We start from the raw sequence: 25,228 nt of genomic DNA on the forward strand, positions 1-25,228 counted from the left end.
TAGTATGATGTGGATCTTGTCCCACATGAATTATAGAATTCAGTGCATCATTTAGTTGAAGACCTAATTAAATGATTTAAAAGAATATTTATTTCTTTTGTAGAATTTCCATGACGTCAAACGAACAACTTCTCTGCCGCTGCGAAGAAGGACAAGCTCAGTGAACAAATTTCCTAGACAGTACAGAACCACGAGAATAGTTCTCACCCAAGCGTAAACCGCAGTGAGGCCATCAGGAGGCTCCTCCACGCCACCCGCCACACGAGCAGACCGAGATGCTTACAAGAAGCATCAAGATGACGCATTAGATGTGTCCTGTCTTATGCTCGCGACCATGAACTCTGAGCTTCAGAAGCAACATGAGTTGATGGGCCCTTATGATATGGTTGAACATCTTTGTCACCTATATCAAGGACAAGCAAGGCACTGGAAGAGGAACTCCAAAGAATACCTGGAAGATCTTCAGGTATATATGTTATAGAAGTCAACCTCTCTATTTCTTCATCGTGGGTATTAGATACCGGATGTGCTTCGCACATTAGTACTAATGTCTACCCGAGAAATAGCAATGACGGAGGGTGAGAGACCTACGGTAGGCAATGGAGCATGGTTCTGCTGCTATTGTTGTGGGAACTTACTATCTATCATCCTCTGTACTAGAATTAGATGATTGTTGTTATGTGCGCCTGACTAAGAACATAATTTAGTTTCTTGTTTGGACAAGAAAGGATTTTCATTACAATAAAGAACAAATGTTGTTCCGTCTATTTAAACTGTGCACCTCCGATGAACGGACTCAATATTCTAGACCTTGAGCCTATCTATAACATAAATACCAAGAGGTTCAAGTCAAATGACATGAACCAAACCTACCTCTGGCACTATCGCTTAGGTCATATAAATGACAAGCGCTTATCCCATAAGGATGGTTTCTTGACTCATTTGATTTTGAATCTTATGAGACGTGCGAGTCATGCCTACTAGGCAAGATGACCAAGACTCCCTTTAGTGGGCCTGCGGAGAGAGGCGGTTGTTAGGACTCATACATAGTGATGTGTGCCTTTCAATGTCATTGCTAGCTAGAGTATAGGTACTTCATCACATTCTTGATGACTTCAGCGGATATGGTTATGTGTACTTGATGACAAATAAGTCGAATCCTTTGAAAGTTCAAGAATTCAAGAATAAAGTTCAGAACTAGCTTGGCGCAAGTATTAAGATATTTCGATCGGATCGAGGGTGAGAATCGTTAGCCATGAGTTTCGTCTACCTTGAGTGTGGGATTCTATCCCAACTCACTCATCTGGAACACCACAATGGAATGGTCTAAAGGAGGAATCATACCCTATTAGATATAGTACGATCTATGATGAGTCACTCGGATCTTCCGACATATCTTTGGGCTATGCTCTGAACACGGAGACTTTTATACTCAACCGAGTTCCATCCAAGGCCGTGATAAAGACATCATATAGGATATGGACTGGGAGATGCTCAGGTGTCTTTCATGAGGATTTGGGGTTGTGAGGCTTACGTTCAACGTCAAGTCCCAAATCCGACAAGTGCTACTTTATTGGATATCCCAAGGAAACTAAGGGATATTACTTCTACATTCCCAGTCAAAGACTTGGAGTCTTTCTAGAAAGGGACTTTGTTTCTAGAAAGACTACGCTCGATCTTGAAGAAGTTCAAGATGCAAACATAGCTGATGCCTCGATGGAAGTTGAACTGGAACCACAAAGTGTTGTGGTTGATGTTCCACAAGGAGTTGAGGAACAACACGATCAAGTAGACATACTTCGGTACATCGTCAGCCTGAGAGATACTCATTTCTCTTGTCTGACCATGATGACATTGTGCTCATAGAGGATGAGCCTACCACCTATCAGGAAGTGTTACGCTCCGCAAGTGTACGGAAATGTCGCAAGTAATATAAAAGATTATCGTATCCACAGGGACTGGAATAAGCACTAGAAATGTCTCAATGCGAATTAGCTAAACAACTATCCAATCGTTTCAAAAGCAAAGTAAAGGTAAACAAGCCTAATCTTAAAGATCAATAAACAAGAATTTAGTGTTTTGGGTTATAATAAAGGGAGATTCTAGGAGTTTCAGTTTCTTTGTAGGATTTCTCGAATGTAAATGGTTCACCAATTCTTATCCCTCAATTGCCAAACATGTAGAAAGTTGCCGGTTCTCTCTTGCAATAGACAACCGGCTAAGAACTGAGAAATGTATCTAAATAGGATTAATTAGACACAGAAATGCACCTATTACTATGCCTTCCTCGGATATCAACGTAGAAGCCCACGACTTATTAATCTATCAAGATACAAGAAACTAATCACAAAATCCATCCTACTCTCTTGAATATTCCTATTTCCTCTTCAAGATTGTCTCTCAAACGTCCTTACACGGGCTTGCACCTGTCACGTGGATCCCTCGGATGATCGAGTGAGAGTTTATCTTTACAAAGTCCATAAGAAATCCAAACAATTAATCAAGAATGAGAACTAAGCACGAATCACCATTAATCATTCAAGATTTAATTGATACAAGCAAGATAATGTCATTGAAACAAGAAAATGGCAAATCCATAAGAGATTACATCAATCCATCATACAAATACTCCCTTTATCCTAGAATACAAGATCTACTCCATGAATCGAAGAAGAATCCCCGAAGAAATAGAGATTACAAGCATTTCTTAAATCCCCAAGAGATCAAGGAGGGGGGGAAATTTATCTACTGAAGAAGCCTGCGTCTTCGGATCCAACCCTCGCTCCGAGTCAAAATCGTTAAGAAATCCCCTTGAATCGCCGAAATCCTCCCAAGATTGGAAGAAACCACCAAATCTTGCCTTCTCCCAAAGGGGGAGATCCCCTTTCAATTCATGAAGGAGGGCTTAAATAGAGGAAAATACACACTGCCCGTGGCCAGTGTGAGATCCCGACCATGTCAGTTTTCCTCTCCAATCCAATGCGCAGTGTGTGGTACCCAAAGCCCTCCTCTCTCCTCCTGAATGGTGTGGTGCTGACACCCTGACCTCCTGGTCTGGAAGCTCAACCCACCCCACGGCCATGGCCATGTAAGGTTCTGCCCGTTGGCTTAATCTTGACACGCGTGCAAGGTTCAACCACGCCATGTCATCCTCTCTCTTGTGCAAACTCCTCCACTCCAAGTACAGGTCTGGGCAGGTAGTCGTAGCCAGTACTTTCTCCCTTTGTTTCCTCCAAGGCTTGCCCAAAGATGTAGATTCTTCACCAAATCGACTCCTATGTACAGAAAATGCACAAAAAGTAGATCTCTGAACCAAAAGAGTAAATATGCTAAAAGGAAAGCTGGAAGTATAAAAATGCATAGATCAAGCATGCTCAAAGTATGTAAATGTGCGTAAAAACATGCATAAAAGAGTATATAATCTACGCACATCAGGAAGCTGTGATGAGACCAGATTTTGAGACATGGCTAGAAGCCATGAGATCCGAAATGGAATCCATGTACACCAACCAAGTATGGACTTTGGTTGATCCACTTGAAGCGGTGAAACTCATTGGGTGTAAGTGGGTCTTTAAGAGAAAGACTGACATGGATGGACTTATCTATAAGGGTTGTTTGGTAGCTAAAGGTTTCAAGCAGATTCATGGTATTGACTATGATGAAACATTTTCTCCAGTAGCGATGTTTAAGTCCATTCGGATCATGCTTGCTATTGCATCTTACCACGATTACGAGATCTGACAGATGGATGTCAAAATCACGTTTCTGAATGGAAACTTGCTCGAGGATGTGTACATGACACAACCTGAGGGTTTTGTAGATCCACAGCATACTAGCAGAGTATGCAAGCTGCATAGGTCCATTTATGGACTAAAGCAAGCTTCTCGGAGCTGGAATCTTTGATTCGATGATGCAATCAAACAGTTTGGTTTCATCAAGAATAAAGATGAACCTTGTGTCTACAAGAAGGTTGTAGGGCACATAGTTGTCTTCCTCATATTGTATGTGAATGACATACTGCTCATTGGGAAAGACATCCCTTTGCTACAATCTGTCAAGACTTGGCTATGGACATGTTTCTCAATGAAGGACTTAGGTGAAGCATCCCGCATTCTAGGGATACAGATCTATAGAGATAGATCTAAGAGATTGTGGCTTTAAGTAAATGATACGTATGTATAGAACTCGAAGAGATGGGTCGTCTTTCTGGCAGGGCCCCTCTTCTAGAGAGGAGAGATCGCATGGATCAGATCCCTTATGTTTGAGATCTATCGCGCGCGATGCTATGTCTCGAACTGATGTCGATACTTTGAGCATGCGGCTGTCGATACGATCGGTGAAAGTCCATGGATAGTGGTCAAGAATATTCCTAAGTACTTAAGAAGGACTAAAGAATATTTCTTGATATATGGCGATGATGTATCAGTTACAGATGCTAGCTTCCGAGACACGACCAGGGATTATCGATCGCGATCGGGGTTCGTGTTTTGCATAAATGGTGTGTCGTGAGTAAGAGTTCAAGCAAGAAGATATAGTGCTGATTCTACGGAGGAGTATATTGTTCGCAGGCGAAGAAAGTAATTTGATCGCAAGTTCATCATGAACTTGGGGTGATTCCAGCATAGGTGACCCTATTGAGCTCTATTGTGACAATGGAGCTATAGTACCAAGGAACCTCGTCCACTGCAACACACATACTACTGGCCTTCCATTCATCAGATTATCGACGGTGGAGATGTGAAGATTTGTAGAGTACCTACAGAGGCTAACATCGCAGATCTCTTGACCAAGGCTTTGGCACAGAGAAAGCATGATGGTCACACTAGGTCATTGGGGCTTAGAGCCTACACTGATTAGCACTAGTGCTAGTGTGAGATTGTTAGTTAGATCCCTAGAACCAATCATTTGATGATTGTATTATGGACTTGTTGTATCATATTCTTAAATAAATAAAGGCATTTGTTTAGGTTATTATACTTACTTGTATTGGTGCCAAATAAACTAAGTATAATAGCGTCCTTGAGTAGAAGGTTCTTACCTACATCAATCGATTGGTTGAATCGATAGTGAGATGATATAGGGAACACTACTCTTAATCATTCCTAGTCGAGTATTAACATTCAGGGACAATGGCAATGCAATAAGACTAGCATGTAGGTCAACTCGATGACTTGATCTCACAAGTCATGGATATAGAGATATTAAGTTGACACATGGGTATGCATTAGAGAATGTATACTGAATGACCCACCATGAGAATGTATCATGGATCGTTATATGAGTGTCATATACTTTCTCATGTGGCTATTAGTATAACTATTAGTCCTTAGACTTGAAGTCGCCATGGTTCCCTACATAAGGATTTCGTCAAACGTCATCCGTAACTGGGTGAACGATAAAGGCGATTACTGGGTATGTAACAAATTATGAAGAGGGATGTGAGTGATGTAGATGAGATCTATCCCTCCTATATGACGGGAGAGACATCGATATTCTTGATAGAGTGAGACCACGAAGTGCATGGCCATGTCCAAATGAGTCAATATGAGATATTGAGCTCATTTGATTGAGTGAGTCTACTTGGAGTTCAAGATTTAGATTGATTAGGGGATGGCACGGTCTATGCCTCACGTTAATCAATCTAGATGTCTAGGATAGAAGGACACTTGTCATATATTGTGAGGAGTCACAATTAGTAGTCACAAGGTGATGTTGGATCTCAACATTCTTGTAACTTGGATAGTAATGATATATTGCTAGATACCGCTCATTACTTATGGTCCTAAATGGGTTTAGGGGCATTTCCAATGTTACAAGAACCTATTGGGTCACACACAAAGAACAAGTGGATGGAGATTAGGTTCATATGATGAACCAAGTGGATTAGATTCATGTGATGAATCAAATTGGATTAAGAGTAATCCTAATTGGGCTAATTGAGTTGGACTCAAGTTGATTCATGTGTTCAATGAGTCTAATTTAGATTATGACTCATTGAATTAATTTAATTAAATGAATTAGATTCATTATATTAAATTGGCTTGAATTAAATAGTTGGATTAGATCAACCATGAGAGAGATTAAGTCAAGTTTGACTTGACTTGAGAGGAAGAGGAAGAGTCAAGTTTGACTTGACTATTTGCCACATCATTAGTGATTTGGCATTAGGAGGACTAATGATGATGTGCCACATCATCAAAGTGTGCCACCTCATGGGGGTTACAAATCTATTCTCTTTAATGGCCACATTTAATGAGAATGGGGGTTACCCTTTTGGTTTTGAATGAGAATGAATTTTTCATTCACTCACATTCACATCATCTTCTTCCTCGAGCTCTCTATTTGCTCCTTCTCTTCTCTTGGTCATGGGTTTCAAGCAAGGGAGAAGAAAGGAGAGTGAGTCTAATCTAAGAAGAATGGTTAGTGAAAGTCACATAGAGATTTTTTAGAGGAGTGTGTTCTCTTCTTTTCCTTTCTTCTTCTTCCAATCCCATCCGAGAGAATCAAGAAGTGCTAGCACACTTGTGGTGTTCTCTTCTCCATCCTTGTGTGTTAGAGAACACATCTTGTTGGTGTGGATACTTCTAGAGGATTGTCTACGTTGACAATCTTGAGATCCGGCACTGATTTGGACGAGCGAGATTCGAAAAGGGCACGCATCAAGGGTAATTTTCTAAACATATAGATCTAAGAGTAGATCTAGGTAAGAAACTCGTACTCATAGTTTTATCGAAAGTTTTATTCTTCGCACGGATCCGATGGCAGGGTTTCGGGGTTTCCGCGACGCGAAAAAGCGGTTTTTAAGGCCCGAAAAACCCAACAGTTATCTACAATATAAATTAAATGGGCAACTACATTTAACATAAATGCAGACATTTGATCAATGTGATTCTTATTTTAAAATAAATGTTCATACAAAAAGCTAGGCTTTTAGTATACATCCTAACAACAGGGAGATTAATGCACTCATGATAAGAAGGAGCCCATATTGTAATATGGGAATGGTGTGATATTTCAATAATAATCTTTTAGTGGTATGAGTTATTATTGATGAACTTGGGTTGGGTGTTCGGGCCGAACACAGGAAGCCCAAGCCCATCAGGAGGCCTAAACCAATTCCTCCTCTAGGACCCTGTTGTAGCCTCTATATAAAGCCTCGCATCCACACATCCATAACTTGGTTTGGTTAAACTTAGTTTGGTTTAACTTGGTTTGGTTAAACTTGGTTTGGTTTAACTTGGTTTCGTTTAACTTGGTTTGGTTAAACTTGATTTGGTTCAACTTGGTTTGGTTTAACTTGGTTATAAAAAGGGAGATTTTTTCTTAATAGAATTCTGTTATTTTTCTTTCTTTGTAACCAACAACAAAGGTTATAAAAGGGTAGGAGGTGCCCCCTAAAACCTAATTTAATTTCCACAATTCTCTTCTCTCTCTTGTCTAGGGTCGGCGCCCCTCCTTGGTGGTCGGCGCCTCACATCTCCACCTAGGGCCGACCACATCTCTTCCTTGTGGTTGGCGCCCCTCCTCCTCCACAACAAGGGTCGGCGCCCCTCCTCCTCTACAACTAGGGCTGGCGCTGCCCTCCTATTCCTTGGTGGCCGACGACTTGAAGAAGAGGAAGAAGAGGAAGAAGTAGAGAAGTGGAAGAAGAGGAGAAAGAAGAAGAGAAGAAGGTGCCCCATCCTAGAGCCTCCTTTTGTAGCCAGCGGTTTGGAAACCGAGAAGAGAAGGAGGGTGATTTTGTGTTGGTAGATCGTTGCCCACACGATGTCCAAGAAGAGGAGAGGAATATGGCAGAAGATCAAGAGGTCTTTAGCTATGAAAAAGGTACAACTAGTTCATGATTCCGTCGCGTAATTAGTTAGTTTTCTTTGTATCATTTTTTGGAATACCAACACAAGAGGCCAACGATCTTGTATTTCGATCAAGGTGTGCTTTGATCATTCAAGAACTTGTTTGATTGATCAAACACATGTATGATCGAACATGCGGGTTGTTAGGAATAGTCATGTACTTGTACAATTTTTTTACAGAGAAATTTAAACAGAATGGAATTCCAATGCCTACACTAAAATGGATCCAAAGTGGACCTGTGCCTAATGTCCCTAATTGGGACTCATCCTCACTGGACACTCCCCTCCAGTGACTTATCTTACTTATTATGCAGAATCGTTTGACTCTCTTTTGGCCCACCAGGTCTTCCCACCAGTTGTTGGGTCCGCGGACCCAACTAGACTTCGGTCAGCTATCAGGTCATACAAACTAGCTAGACTTTCCATCAGATATCAGGTCACTCGTTAACCTATCTAGACTTCTACACCAACTATCAAGTCCTCCAGACCTAGCTAGATTTTAGACTGGTATCAGACTTGTTAAGTCCTGCACACTTGGTAGAATGGTTAGATAACAAGTTTTATATAAAAACTGGTAGGTTTATTGAAGGGGGGAGTAAGTGAATTCAAAACAATTTTGCAAAGTATTTTAAAATAATTTTGAAATGATATTTTTCAAAATGCCTTTCAAAGTAAGTTTTTCAAAACAATAATTTATAAAATAGATTTTAAAACATTTTACACAATGACTTTGCAAAATATTTTTAAAGAAATTACCAAAGAAGGTTTTCAAAGTAATTAAGGAAATTTTGGAAGGAATTTTTAAAATTTTACAAATGATCTTGAAATGTTTGAAAATTAAATTTTTCAAAAACAAAATATTTTTCAAAGATAAACTTTACAATAATTTTACAAGCCAATTTTCTAGACAAAGTTCAAAATATTTTTTAAAAGTAATTTTCTAACATTTTTAAGGTTATAAAATAATTTTTTAAATATTTTTCAAAATATTATTGTAAAATAATTTCAAGTAAACTACCAAAGAAGTGTATAAAGTAATTTTCAAAATACTTAGCATTTCATTTTTTTAAAATAGACATTTGAAAAAGTATAAGAGATTTTTTTTCAAAGAAAGTACAAGAGTAATTTTTAAAATATTTTTCAAAAAGATTAAGCAAAAATAGTTTTGAAAATATTTTCGACAAAGTTTGAAAAGTATTTGGATCCTTCCTCCCCCTTGTTAATACTCCCCCTTAACCTGATATCTATGGTTATCAAGGGGCTCTTTCTAATTGTTTATGAGACAAGTATGTAACTTTGAAAAACTAGTTATGTTTGAATTCTTAAGTTTGAATTAAGTGTATTTTAATAAGTTAATTTATGGATTGATAGTTTACTTAAAACTAAATTGAATTATTTGTCATCAATATTGATTAACTGTTATTCAAATTTTAATTGTATTAAGTTAAGTTTAATTACATTTTAATTTAAGTTAAATTAAAGATTTATTTTAACACTACAATAAAATTTCTAATAGACAACGATTAAAAATTGTTGTAAAGGAGCCAAAAAAATTGTTGTTAATCAGCGTGTTGAGAAAGATAGCCGCGGTCAAAGACAATAGTTAAAAACCATTATCCTTTAACCTTAAACACAAGGGCTAAAAACCGTTGTATTTCAAGATGAACCATTGTGTTTCTAGTAAAGATACAATAGTTTTGTCCTATAACAACAACAGTTTTTCACCATTGTGCTTTTAGGTTAAGAGTCAACGGTTAAAAATCGTTGTCTTTGATCAATCCTATCTTTCTCAACATGTTGATTAACAATGGTTATTTTGGATCTTTTAAATGGTTTTGAACCATTATCTTTCAAGTGCAAAGGCAGCAGATTGTAGCTGTTGTCTTTGAATGACCTTTCTTTTGCAACATGTCAAATTTGGCGATTTGTTTTTTTTGAGTCTTAGACAATGGTTTTTAACCGTTGTCATTTGTCCATTTTAACTATTGTTGTTTCTCTTCATATCATTTTAACCGTTATCATTTCTCAACCCACACTAGAAAATAATAAACTGTTGTCTACAAACATATACAATAAATCATTTGCTACAAACATATATATATATTATCCCAATTTAAATGATCACTTCTTATATATACAAATTAAATTATAGCAAAACATATATACAATTGAAACTCTATTTAGTCACTTCATGTCTTACCATTTGGAGGCTTAAGACCTTAACAAAAAAAGTACAAAGCCAACAAAAATCACTTCATGTCTTACCATTTGGAGGCTTAAGACCTTAACAAAAAAGTACAAAGCCAACAAAAAGCCTTGGCTTATCACCCTACAAAGTCTTGACTATCAGAATGATTTGCAATGTTTCTCAATACGCATTTGCCACAGGCACTATATGAGGACCATCATGAAAATTAGTCTACCAAACCCTTTAATTATTGCGTACAGGATTTCCTCTAGGGTAGCACTTTCTAGAGAGAACCATGAGTTAAAGCCTCAAAGATCCATGGGAGGAAAGTCACAATGCCAAGGGCCTTCAAATCACTCTTTAATTCTTGATTTCCATGCTCTAGATCAAAAAATGCCTAAAACATATGGAAAAACTTTCAGTAATCAGTATTATTTATAATAATAGAAAATAGAATTCAATGAATAATCAATGCAATCGGAATTCAAAACACAAGATAATATCATGCATATTACAGAGGTAAAATTCAATGAATAACCAAATAACTTGATCAAGATTATGACTGTAATGCACTAGATCAACAACTAGTTAACACCCATAATTGTTAATTAACTTTCACTCACTTAAAAAAATGCACAATTAAAAATAATCATGCAAAGAACATGAACTTCACAATTAACATGAAGAAAATCATAAACAAGATGGAGAAAGGAGAATAACAGAAAATCACAATTGTAAAATTTTCCTAATCTGTAAGGTGAACAATCTAACAAATATCAAATACCATCTAATCCCAAATTACTCAACATAATGTTACATTGTCTATGGAAGTAACTATGTTTCCATTTAGGATTAGCACACAAGTAAGGTGAACATATAGCATAAGTCATGAAATTTATATTGACTAAGTACACCACTTACATCTACTCTTGTGGTTGACCCTTCTCAACATTCTCAGCAGATTTAAAGTCATCTTGGGCATTCAATTTTTTTTTTAAACCTCGAAAGATAGTTTATAATTTGTCTTATACTAAATCTTTTGAGTACTATCAATTACGAATACACCTGTCAATTAGGATATAGACATTTCGTTTATGTTTTCCAATATTATCCATAAATGTTCTTCTGCATCAAAAAGGACAACTTTATTTGTCATGTTGTCCACAACTTCTATTCTGATTGAGATAAGCAATAAGTGTGTCTTCCTTGCCTACTGCTGTTTCAAAAATGATTGTTGCTACTACCTAAGTTATAATGTGTATTTATCTTGGTTGATGCCACCTTTATTTACACTCTATTCTTTTCAAACTTTTCATCTACTTTAGAGTCTGTGATTGAGGTTCCACCATTGTCCAACTTATTATCTCCACCATTACCTTTAACTGCAGGACAGTCAATACTAAAACCTCCATAATTGAGAATTTATGGTAGTTGAGATCCAACCTATGGCAAGGCTAAAAGTTATCTTTATCAATATTTTCAAATTAAGGATATTGGTGAGCTAAGATATTTTCTTAGCATAAGACTGCCAAGCTCAAAGTGAGACATTTATAACTCATAAAACAATATGTATATATGCTCGAGAAAGATAGTATATTGGTGGCTAAGCTAGTTAATCCTATGGATTAAATGATAACATATTGCTAAAACATAGAGAGCCATTGACAGGTTTAGAAAAATAAAAAATTATTAGGAAACTAAATTATTTATATAAACAAATATATCATTTGTAAATATTATGATTAGTTAATTTCCTTTCAAAAGGTAATTTGATTTCTTGAAAATGTAAGAAGCATAGTGTTGTAACCACATCAGTTCAAAGGTGGATGTAGAAGTATGATCCTAGCCATATATGAGATTGTAACGATCACTCTTTTTACAACTCTACTACTCTCTTAGGTGACCGTTACTTAACTATTAACTCTACTTAACCGGTGTGATCGAAATCACGAGGAATCCCTACCGAAAAATTTCGGCAGAGTCTCCCCTGTACCGGTGACCATGAACATCAATACATTCACAGTATACACAGCCACAGGCGGCTGAAAATATATCAAAGACCCACGCAGTTTAATAAGTGACAAAAACTAATCACAACCATGCAGTAATAAGACATAACAACTTAAAATAAAACTAATCTAGCAATGGTAAATGAATAAAGCTCCAACAGTGGAAACAACCAAACAAACAATGTGGAATAGACTCAATAACAACATCAGAAAAATAGAAACAACTCTTTATCAATCTCTATTGACATAAAACATAAAGTGTGACTCAATTCCCCTGATCTCTCCCACAGTCCACGCATCACACACCCTCCGCACCACCTTGTCGCCTTCCTTGCTAAATCTTTTCCTTTCCTTTATCTGCAGTAAGAGGAAGTGCAATCTATAAGCAAAATTTGCTTAGTAAGCGCTATCTAACTCACAAAAACATGAATATGCATGTTTATAGAAAGAACTAGAAACTATATGCTCTAAAAGAAAGTAAAGCATAAATATATTTGCTCATGTCAAACTAATAGCAAAGGAAAGCTAAGGAATCTACTCATGTAATTCTAGTAGCTAATCATGCTATACATGGATAAAACTGCATGCTAAAAGATAAAGCTAATCATGCTAAATATCAAATCAGGAAACAAACAAAACTAATACTGCATGCTAGAATTCAAAAGAACTAAACTTACTGATTCTAAGCATATGTGAAACTTGTTTCATTTGTTCCAAATCTTATACTTTATTACTTCAACACAATAATAAAGTTCTTCTTGGTTAAAAACTTATACTTTAATACTTAAAAATAATAATCAACTTCTTTCTTGGGCCCAGGCTTAGTACCAATGCGCGCTCCCTAATAGAGAATGTGGTAGCTAGTCACCAGTCCTACGAGGGTAAAGACCTTGGTCTAACCAGGGCCAAGACCTTGGAATTGGTCACCTGGATTTGTTTAACGACAACCTTGGAAGTCGAGTACTAGCCTCTTTAAAGTAAAATACTTATTATCTTTTATTACTTCTTCTTTAAATGTCTTGACATTTTAACAAGCACCTTGTGTGTCAAAATTCCTAATGTCTTGACTTTGGGAACCTACTTAAGGTCTTGACCTTTTTCTTTCTTTTCTTTATCTTTCTTATATTTTTCTTAAACTCTTAAAAAGGATATAGGCATGCTACAACAGAATTAAATCAAAGGAAAGAAAATCTGACTTCTATAAGCATGCTACATCAGAAACAAATCAAAAGAAAGCAATTCTAACTACTTTAAACATGCTACAACAGATTTAAAACAAAGGAAAACAATTCTGAAATCTTTAAGCATGCTAGAACAAAAGTTGTTCAGCCTGGTTAAAATGCAAAGGAAAATCGAAACTGCAATGTGGACTTATATAGCTGTTCCTACTCATTGAAGCTACATAAATTTGAAATCTGCCTTCATAAAAACTAATAAGGAAGGATCTATCTCGAAAACTAAACAACTGAAATGCTAACAGCATAAAACAGCTCTACTGCATGCTTATTTAGAAGCCTATTCCTACACATGGCAGCAAAGAAGAGAACAACCAAAACTGAGATACTACATGTATATAAGCATTTCTATTCATCGCAATAACCACAACATGAAACTACATGCTCAAAGAAAAATCTAAACCATTCCATGTTCATTGCCTGGCATCAAACCGAAACTAGAACTGAGTGCTTTAAAAGAAAACTGCTCATGCTCGAATATTAGCAAAATGGTAAACTGATCATGCTTAATTATTAGCAAATGGAAAATTTCTCATGCTTTACTAACAGCAAATGAAAACTAAACAGCAAGGGAAAAACGTAAACAGCATAGGAAAAATCTAAACAGTAAGGAAAAGTCTAAACAACTTGCTAAATCCATTCAAATCCCTTCTCCTCTTCTTTAACAAACCCACGGCAGCAAACCAATAAAATTGCATTCATCACCACAACTTCATAATACTATGTTTTAAGCACTAAAGCACCTTAATGTACATACCAACCGAAAACTAGGGTTCACGGTGAAAGAAAAGCTTGCTGTGCAGTGAAGAAACGATTCTAGGGTTCATGTGTGCTTCGGAAACAAAGTGAGGAACCAAAGAAATCCGGAGCTATCCTACTACAGGTGAGTAGCAACTTACCGTGATTTGCTTGGACTTACAACCGAGAAGAGAAGAGGCTTCTAGGGTTCCGACGAGACTCAAAATCACAGCGCCTTCTTCGCGTCTACGTGCTCTCCACGTCGAGAAGATCACGAGAATGTGAAGGATTCTCGGAGACAACCCTTCGCCAACCGCCGGAGAAGAAACTAGGGTTTCTTCGGTTTCGCCCGAGAAGAAATGGCGCACGTGAGGAGGTGAAGAAATGAGATTTTCTGGATTCGGGAAAAATTTGATCTTCTTAAACTAGGGTTTCCATTATACTATACCTTAAACCTATTTCTCCTCATACTTGGTTAACAAAGCGTGCGCAACCCAGTTGGTTGGCTGTGTCTGGTTAGGTCGGGTTCGACCGGAGGTCTTGGGTTCGAGTCTCAGCTTCAACGATTTTTTGGTCAAAATTTTTTTCTTTTTGTAAACATACTAAACGACCTCCAAAAATTACGTAAAAATACTCTAAAAATTCCTAAAAATCTCTAGAATATTTTAAAAGTATTTCTAAATATTTTTGAAGACATTTAGAACTCGAAATAGGGAAAATTGGGTCGTTACAATCCCCCACACCTTATAAAAAGTTCGTCCTCGAACTTAAAATAGCTCTGGATATTTCTGTCTCATACTGTCCTCCTGCTCCCAAGTTACTTCCTCGTGCTTCTGGTTCTGCCAGATAACCTTCACTAGTGGCACTTCTTTATTTCTTAGTCTCTTGACTACTCTATCTCTTGGATCTGCACTGACTGAGGCTGAATCACTTGGCCAGGGTCGTAGAGACACTTCTTTAGCAGGGAGACATGAAATACATTATGTATTGCTGACTTATCCTGTGGTAAATCCAGCTTGTAAGCTACTTTCCCAATCCTTTCTGTGATCAGATAAAGTCCTACATAACGAGGACTTAATTTGCCCTTCTTGCCAAATCTCATCACTCCCTTCATTTGAGCAACTTTGAGAAAGACTGAATCTCCTACTTGGAATTCCAATGGCCTACGGCGCGTGTCAGCATAACTCTTCTGTCTGCTCTGGGCAGTCTCAATTCTCTGTCTGATCTTCTGAATATCCTGAGTAGTCTTATCTATCAGCTCTGTCTGAATGCCCTGTTCCACTTCCATCTCTCTTCTTTCACTTGCTTCTTGCCAGCAAATGGGTGATCTGCACTTCCTACCATACAACGCCTCATAAGGTGTCATCTTGATGGTGGCCTGATAGCTATTGTTGTAGGCAAACTCAGCTAAGCATAGATACTTGCACCAACTCCCCTTGAAATCTAGTGCACAAGCTCTGAGCATATCTTCTAGAATCTGATTTACTCGCTCTGTCTGTCCATCAGTCTGAGGATGGAAGGCTGTGCTGAACTTGAGTTTGGTGCCTAGTGCAGTCTGAACACATTCCCAGAAGTGAGAGGTGAAGCGCCCATCTCTGTCAGACATAATAGATTTAGGAACGCCGTGAAGTTTGATCACCTCCTTAACATATAACTGTGCCAACTGTTCTATAGAGTGGGACACCTTGATGGCTAGAAAATGAGCAGACTTAGTCAATCTGTCCACTATCACCCATATCGCATCATATCCATTTATGGTTCTTGGGAGACCTGTTATGAAATCCATGGATATGTCTTCTCACTTCCACTCTGGTATAGGAAGAGGCTGTAGAACTCCTCCTGGTCTCTGGTGTTCTGCATTGACTCTCTGATATGTCAGACAGGTACTGACATATTTAGCTACATCTCTTTTGAGTCCAGACCACCAGAACCTCTGTTTCACGTCTTGGTACATCTTGGTAGAACCAGGATGCATGGAGTAGGGTGTACTATGAGCTTCCTCTAAAATTTTCTTTCTCAGCTCTTCATCATTGGGGATACAAAGGCGGCTCCCCTGATAAAGAATTCCACTGCCTGATACTCAAAACTCCAAATTTTCTTCTTTCTGTATCCCTTGCTTGATCTTCTGGATATCTGGATCTTCACTTTGCTTTCTCTGTATATCTTCAAGCAAGGTAGACTCTAAGGTCAATGCAGAGAGTTGCCTATAAATAATTTCCATTCCAAAGTCTGACAACTCCTTCTGCAGTGGTATGGCTAATGATGACAAAGACATCAGGGATGCACTGGATTTTCTGCTTAGTGCATCTGCCACTTTGTTAGCTTTTCCTGGGTGGTAGAGGATTTCACAGTCATAGTCTTTGACCAACTCTAGCCACATACGCTGCCTCATGTTTAAGTCCTTTTGAGTGAAGAAGTACTTAAGACTCTGATGGTCTGTGAAAATTCTGCACTGGACTCCATACAAGTAATGTCGCTAGAGTTTTAGCACAAAGACCACAGCTGTCAGCTCAAGATCATGAGTGGGGCAATTCTTCTCATAATCTTTGGGTTGCTTGGAAGCATAAGCTATAACTTTTCCTTCTTGCATGAGTATAGCTCCTAGGCCCATCTTGGAAGCATCACTGTAGATATCAAAACTCTTGTCACTCTCTGGAATAGTCAGAATAGGAGCACTGGTCAATCTCGTCTTCAATGCTTGGAAACTTTGCTCACATTTGTCTGACCATTCAAACTTCTTATTCTTCCTAGTTAAGGTCGTTAGTGGAGAAGCTATCCTGGAAAAGTCCTCCACGAATTTTCTGTAGTACCCAGCCAAACCAAGGAAGCTTCTGATCTCCCTGGCATTCTTGGGTCTACTCCAGTTGTTGACTGCTTCTATTTTGGCTGGATCCACTTGAATGCCTTCTTTAGAAATGATGTGGCCTAGAAACGTCACCTGCTCTAACCAAAACTCGCACTTTGAGAACTTAGCGTAAAGCTGCTTTTGCTGAAGAGTCTGCAGTACTATCCTCAAGTGCGTGTCATGCTCCTCTAAGGTTCTGGAATAGACTAGAATGTCGTTGATGAACACGATGACAAACTTGTCAAGGTATTCTCTGAACACTTTTTTCATTAAGTCCATGAAGACCGCTGGTGCATTAGTCACACCAAAAGGCATGACTACAAACTCGAAGTGTCCGTATCTAGTCCTGAAAGCCGTTCTGGGTATATCACTTTCTTTCACTTTCAACTGATGGTACCCAGAGCGCAGGTCTATCTTTGAGAACACTGTTGCCCCTCTCAATTGATCAAATAAGTCGTCGATCCTGGGAAGGGGGTACTTGTTCTTGATTGTCAATTGATTCAGAGCTCTGTAATCTATGCACATCCGCATAGATCCGTCCTTCTTCTTGACAAACAACACAGGAGCTCCCCATGATGAATGACTAGGGCGAATGAAGCCTTTGTCAAGTAGCTCCTGAAGTTGTTCTTGTAACTCTTTCAGCTCTGCTGGAGACATGCGGTATGGAGCTTTTGAAATTGGACCGGTACCAAGAACTAGTTCAATCTCAAACTCTACTTCTCTGTTGGGAGGTAGTCCAGGTAGCTCTTCTGGGAATACCTCTGGATACTCACAGACTACCCGAACTTCCTCCTGCTTGGGTCCTTGTTCTTTTGTACTCATAATGTGCGTAAGAAAACCAGCACACCCTTTAGCTAACATCTGGTGAGCTGTGAGAGAAGAGAGCAACTTCTGGGTCTTCCTCTTTGGCACCCCTGTGAACTCAAAGGATGGTTCACCTTCTGGACTAAAGATCACTTTCCTTCTGCGGCAGTCCACTGAAGCACTGTACTTGCTGAGGAAATTTATGCTAAAAATGATATCGAAATCCTGCATGGTGAGGACTACCAGATCAACACATAGCTCACGATCTGAAATTCTGACTGGTACAGCCCGAAGCCACTGGTTGGACTCCATGACTTCCCCAGAAGGTAGGGTCGTCAAGAACTTGGAGTTCATGCTCTCAGTATCAAATAGTGCAGTAGCTATATGCTGAAAAATAACTACTTGACCTGTTACGACCGTGGAGGCACTAGCAGCTTCCTCTTTAGTGAGGGAGAATACTCTAGCACTGGTTGGAACTGGTGGGGCTTCCAACCTTCCTTGACTGAGCTGAGGTCCTTCCAGAGTTGCAGGCATATAATGTAGCTAAGGTTTGCCTCCATATTGTATTGGCTGTAGCTGAGGTGCTTTGAGCTTGTTAGGGCATTCTTTAGCCATGTGTCCTTCCTGCCCACATGAATAGCATCTAGTCTTACCCAAAAGACAGGCTCCTGGATGTGTTCTCCCACATTTAGGACAGAGAGGGAACTTTGTCTCCTTATTTGCTGGTCCTCCTTTCTGGTTACCTCCTGAGTTCCACTGCTTTCTTTTGTTACCCTTGCCTTTCCAGTTCTGCTTATTTGCTTGAGGTTTCTGACTCCCAGCTGTCTTGTCCTCGATCTTGACTGGCTTATGCTGTGCTCGTTGTGCCCTGATGCTGTCCAGATAGTGCTCAGCAACTAATGCTCTGCTGACCAGCTCTTCGCCAGTCTGAGGCTGGTGAGCTCCACTACTCACATTAAGTGCAATCACTAGCCTCAGCATCCTGAGCATCAGTCTGACTCGTTCCTTTTCCGTGCTTACTAGATCTGGGCAGAGACGAGCTAGCCTATTGAATTTCTTTACTGCTTCTTCCACTGACAGGTCACCTTGTCTGAATTCTATGAACTCCTCAAAATGCTTATTGGTGATCCGCTGGCGGAAGAATTCTTCATAAAACTCTGCTTCAAAGTCAGCCCAACTCATCTGATTGACTGCTCTCTTGCTTTTAACTCTCTCCCACCACATACGAGCACCTCCAGATAGGCAGAAAGAAGCACACTTGATCTTCTTGACTTCTGGCTAGTCAAGAAGCTCCATGGTGCTCTCCAGTGTGTTGATCCAAGCCTGTGCATCCCAGGGCTTAGTCGTGCCTGAGAAACTCTCTAGCTTCAGTTTCAGCCATTGTATCAGATATGCTTCTTGTCTTCTAGGTGCTGTGGGGACTTCCAGGGCAGCTAGTGGAACCTCAGTCACCACTGGAGTCTCCACATTGATTGTTGGTGGAGTGGGAGGGACTGGCTGTTGATTCACATCAGATTGACGATCACTTGTTGCTGCTCTGCTACTTGTCTCTGGAGTTGAGCAACAACTTCAGAAAGATTTGGTTCAGCTGCTCTGGGCTCCTCGTTCTCCTGTGCTCGATCTTCAGCACGAGCGGTACGGGGACGTCCTCTTCTTGACATCTAATTATGCAAAGAAAAGGAAAGACTTGATATATTCTCTATCCTTCCTAAACAAACTTAGGTATATGGATAAAAGAGAAACAAAACTTCTATCTTACTAAAGCGCATATAAGTAAATACTCTATACTACAAATAATAAAGAAAGCATAAAAGGAAAACTTAAATACTTTCTTACTTGAAGACGGCAAGGATGATGCTGATGTGTGATGCTGGAGAATGGGGACTGCTCTGATACCAACTGTAACGACCACCCTTCTTACAACTCTACTACTCTCTTAGGTGACCATTACTTAACTATTAACTCTACTTAACCGGTGTGATCGAAACCACGAGGAATCCCTACCGAAAAATTTCGACAGAGTCTCCCCTGTACCGGTGTCCATGAACATCAATACATTCACAGTATACACAGCCACAAGCGGCTGGAAATATATCAAAGACCCACACAGTTTAATAAGTGACAAAAACTAATCACAACCACGTAGTAATAAGACACAACAACTTAAAATAAAACTAATCTAGCAATGGTAAATGAATAAAGCTCCAACAGTGGAAACAACCAAACAAACAATGCGGAATAGACTCAATAACAACATCAGAAAAATAGAAACAACTTTTTATCAATCTCTATTGACATAAAACATAAAGTGTGACTCAATTCCCCTGATCTCTCCCACAGTCCACGCATCACACACCCTCTGCACCATCTTATCGCCTTCCTTGCTAAATCTTTTCCTTTCCTTTATCTGTAGTAAGAGGAAGTGCAATCTATAAGCAAAATTTGCTTAGTAAGCGCTATCTAACTCACAAAAACATGAATATGCATGTTTACAGAAAGAACTAGAAACTATATGCTCTAAAAGAAAGTAAAGCATAAATATATCTGCTCATGTCAAACTAATAACAAAGGAAAGCTAAGGAATTTACTCATGTAATTCTAGTAGCTAATCATGCTATACATGGATAAAACTGCATGCTAAAAGATAAAGCTAATCATGCTAAATATCAAATCAGGAAACAAACAAAACTAATACTACATGCTAAAATTCAAAAGAACTAAACTTACTGATTCTAAGCATATGTGAAACTTGTTTCATTTGTTCTAAATCTTATACTTTATTACTTCAACACAATAATAAAGTTCTTCTTGGTTAAAAACTTATACTTTAATACTTAAAAATAATAATCAACTTCTTTCTTGGGCCCAGGGTTAGTACCAATGCGCGCTCCCTAATAGAGACTGTGGTAGCTAGTCACCAGTCCTACGAGGGTAAAGACCTTGGTCTTACCAGGACCAAGACCTTGGAATTAGTCACCTGGATTTGTTTAACGATAACCTTGGAAGTCGAGTACTAGCCTCTTTAAAGTAAAATACTTATTATCTTTTATTACTTCTTCTTTAAATGTCTTGACATTTTAACAAGCACCTTGTGTGTCAAAATTCCTAATGTCTTGACTTTGGGAACCTACTTAAGGTCTTGACCTTTTTCTTTCTTTTCTTTATCTTTCTTATATTTTTCTTAAACTCTTAAAAAGGATATAGGCATGCTACAACAGAATTAAATCAAAGGAAAGAAAATCTGACTTCTATAAGCATGCTACATCAGAAACAAATCAAAAGAAAGCAATTCTAACTTCTTCAAACATGCTACAACAGATTTAAAACAAAGGAAAACAATTCTGAAATCTTTAAGCATGCTAGAACAAAAGATGTTCAGCCTGGTTAAAATGCAAAGGAAAATCGAAACTGCAATGTGGACTTATATAGCTGTTCCTACTCATTGAAGCTACATAAATTTGAAATCTGCCTTCATAAAAACTAATAAGGAAGGATCTATATCGAAAACTAAACAACTGAAATGCTAACAGCATAAAACAGCTCTACTGCATGCTTATTTAGAAGCCTATTCCTACACATGGCAGCAAAGAAGAGAACAACCAAAACTGAGATACTACATGTATATAAGCATTTCTATTCATCGCAATAACCACAACATGAAACTACATGCTCAAAGAAAAATCTAAATCATTCCATGTTCATTGCCTGCCAACAAACCGAAACTAGAACTGAGTGCTTTAAAAGAAAACTGCTCATGCTCGAATATTAGCAAAATGGTAAATTGATCATGCTTAATTATTAGCAAATGGAAAACTGCTCATGCTTTATTATTAGCAAATGGAAAATTTCTCATGCTTTACTAACAGCAAATGAAAACTAAACAGCAAGGGAAAAATCTAAACAACATAGGAAAAATCTAAACAGTAAGGAAAAGTCTAAACAACATGCTAAATCCATTCAAATCCCTTCTCCTCTTCTTTAACAAACCCACGGCAGCAAACCAATAAAATTGCATTCATCACCACAACTTCATAATACTAAGTTTTAAGCACTAAAGCTACCAACCGAAAACTAGGGTTCACGGTGAAAGAAAAGCTTGCTGTGTAGTGAAGAAACGATTCTAGGGTTCATGTGTGCTTCGGAAACAAAGTGAGGAACCAAAGAAATCCGGAGCTATCCTACTGCAGGTGAGTAGCAACTTACCGCGATTTGCTTGGACTTACAACCGAGAAGAGAAGAGGCTTCTAGGGTTCCGACGAGACTCGAAATCGCAGCGCCTTCTTCGCGTCTACGTGCTCTCCACGTCGAGAAGATCACGAGAATGTGAAGGATTCTCGGAGACAACCCTCTGCCAACCACCGGAGAAGAAACTAGGGTTTCTTCGGTTTCGCCCGAGAAGAAACGGCGCACGCGAGGAGGAGAAGAAATGAGATTTTCCGGATTCGGGAAAAATTTGATCTTCTTAAACTAGGGTTTCCATTATACTATACCTTAAACCTATTTCTCCTCATACTTGGTTAACAAAGCGTGCGCAGCCCAGTTGGTTGGCTATGTCCAGTTAGGTCGGGTTCGACCGGAGGTCTTGGGTTTGAGTCTCACCTTCAACGATTTTTTGGTCAAAACTTCTTTCTTTTTGTAAACATACTAAACGACCTCAAAAAATTACGTAAAAATACTCTAAAAATTTCTAAAAATTTCTAGAATATTTTAAAAATATTTCTAAATGTTTTTGAAGACATTTAGAGCTCAAAATAGGGAAAATTGGGTCATTATATATGTTAAGTAGCTGATAATCAAGCAGGAATATGCTCCTAAAGAACAAACAAAATTATATTGTTAAAATCAACCTCCCATGCACAAATTTTTAATCAACTGTTACATGATAGAGCAAAGCATATCAGAGATTGATTGCTATTTTGTTACCGAAAAGGTGTGACATCATTACATTAGTTCTAATGGCCAATTAGAAACTTGATAATTAAGCCCATAAAAGGTCCTAGGATCTATTTTGACTACTAGAATATAGATAAACAATGCACAAAATTGCAAAAGTTTAGATTCAAAAATCACATTTCAATAGAATTAATAGGAAGAAAATACAATAACTACTTGAATGAAATATAAGGGATTTGTGTAGATAAATAATCACATAACATATGAAGAATAAGATAGGAAATGACAATAATCGCATAAAAGATGAAGAATCAAATATGAAGAATCAGAGTGAGAATCACATAACAGAAACGACAATAATTACCTCTGATAATAATTACCTTGGTCGGATGAAGAATCAGATAAATCTTCGAATTTCACAAATTGCCCAATTTGTGTAGCAGCCAAATGAGCATAATAGATGGGTGTAACTACATCACAAAAGAAAATTTATATATAGATATAATATAACTAGGAACAACACAACAAACTACATAAATCAAGAAAGAACTACACAACTTACCATTGTGCTCCTCTGATATATGAACATTTTGACATAGATTGGGAAAAATCTCAGTTACAATATCAAACATTGGAGAACAAAAGAATTAGTTACGTGTAAACATGTACACTTACACATAAGAAAGGGAATGAATAAGCTTTTGCTGGGAATTAGCAATAAATCCAATCTCATCCATTAGCACATGGTAATGAGTGGGTCGAGTTGTGCCCTGTGGAATTGCAAACACCAATATAAGAAAAACTTGAATTACTCTAACATATTGAATTCAACTGTTAAAAACAAAGCTTACAATCATGTTGGCATGAGCGCACATGTAGAAGTCATAGTTCCTTTGATGACAAATTTTGTTATCAATAACAGTCCCTGCAATCTCAAAAATAGGCAAATTTAAAATTCAAAATTTATAATTTGATGGAGGTAAAAGGATAAAAAAGTAATAGAAAATTGAAGACCAACAATAATAAAATACATACCGGGTTAGACATTATCAGGCGAGTTTGGAAGGAAAAACTTAGTATGATGATTTTTATGGGCAATTATTAATGTAAACTTTGGATACCACTGTTCATCAAGAAACTTGCAAGCCTACAGATAGTAGCAACAATTTAAACAAAATCAGGACTCAACTGAGATCAGCATATGTATTATACATTGACATACCTCAATAATTTGATCCAATTCAATGATGAGAACTTGAATAAATTGTGATTCACTAACACCATCCCTGAATATCAAGAACTCATCACAAATAGCTCAAACATATTGAAAAACACACACCATCAAGATATAAGATCTATATACATTTATCCAATACTACAAACTAGAATAGAGTTTACCTAAAAATGATAATGTTTTCTAGTTTTCTTTTTCCTGAACTGATGTAGAAATGCTAACAAACCAAATTATTCCACTATCATATTTCTCTCCTTTATTTCCTATTACAGGCTTAAAAAGTGAACCTATCATTTCAATCTTAGGAGATTGTGTTTGCACAAAAGCTCTATAGCGACAAATAGATGGCCATTGCCTCGAGCTTACAACCTTAAAACCATGCAAAATGGATAGGCATGTAAGAAATAGCAAAAGAAGACTAGGTATAGGGGGAAAACAATGCAAACAGTGATTATAGTCACACAATTAGAGAAGTAATGAAAGCAATAGAAATGCAGCCTATTAAATATACCGCAATAATTGAAAGAATATTCGAATGTCCAAGAGATCCATGGGAAACATCCATGCCCAAAATGATTGTCGGTGTACCTGAGACAAGGGGAATAGTTGATGAACCTTCAATTGACAAAAGTTTATGCCAATGTAAAATACCGTATCAGATAATAATTAAATAATAAGATTTAATAGGCTAAGAGCCTTAACGAAATTTTTAGAAATTTTTCTGTAATTAATCAGAGCTTGTATGGCGTATTTAGAGGGGATGCACTTATGGGCTCGAATAAAATCAATATGGAATACATGGAGATGGGAGTTGATTGAGCAAGTTAACCTAGGGTTTAATTGAAAATCCCTAAGTTATATATTTATAAAAAAAAACCCTAATCTATTCTCCCGATTCCTCTCCTTTTTGCTCCTCATCGCTGACTCCTTCTCTTCTTCCCTCAATCTCGCCACCAACTCATCTCCACCACCCGATCTCTCTCACTCGCACGGAGCCGCTCCTCTTCTTCCTCCTCTCATTTTCTTTGTGAGTCGCGCCACCCGATTCTTCTCCATCGCGACACCGTTATTGCCCGACACCGCCTACCCTTTTTCGACTACGGACACCGAGCACCCATGGTCGCTGACCTTTTTCCCGGCCATGAGCGAGAGCTTCAACGCCATTGTTGATCTTGATTTTCTAGTTACCGGCTGAGTAGGAGCTGCTAGAGCTCAATCCACTCCACCGCTCAGCCAAGCCCTCTTCCTCGCACGTCTGTGCCCTAGGATTTGTCACCGCTGCCCAAGTTGTTTCCTTCCTGTCTTGGAGTCATCTTCGACCAAGGAGAGGATCGGTGCCCTAGTGATATCACCGTTCAATCTTCTGGTCGGCTCACCACCACAGCAGGGAACCTCTGGCAGGAACAAGTTGTTGGATCAGATATTGCAA

At 38.3% G+C, this 25,228-nt stretch overlaps 1 pseudogene; it reads right to left on the bottom strand.

The window, feature by feature from the left end:
* Nucleotides 1-21,354: 21,354 nt before the first annotated feature.
* LOC122031389 lies at nt 21,355-24,433 on the bottom strand (annotated as a pseudogene).
* Between the last annotated feature and the right edge of the window lie 795 nt (nt 24,434-25,228).

The sequence above is a fragment of the Zingiber officinale genome, chromosome 11A, assembly GCF_018446385.1.
Source record: "Zingiber officinale cultivar Zhangliang chromosome 11A, Zo_v1.1, whole genome shotgun sequence".
In the NCBI taxonomy this organism is placed as follows: Eukaryota; Viridiplantae; Streptophyta; class Magnoliopsida; order Zingiberales; family Zingiberaceae; genus Zingiber; species Zingiber officinale.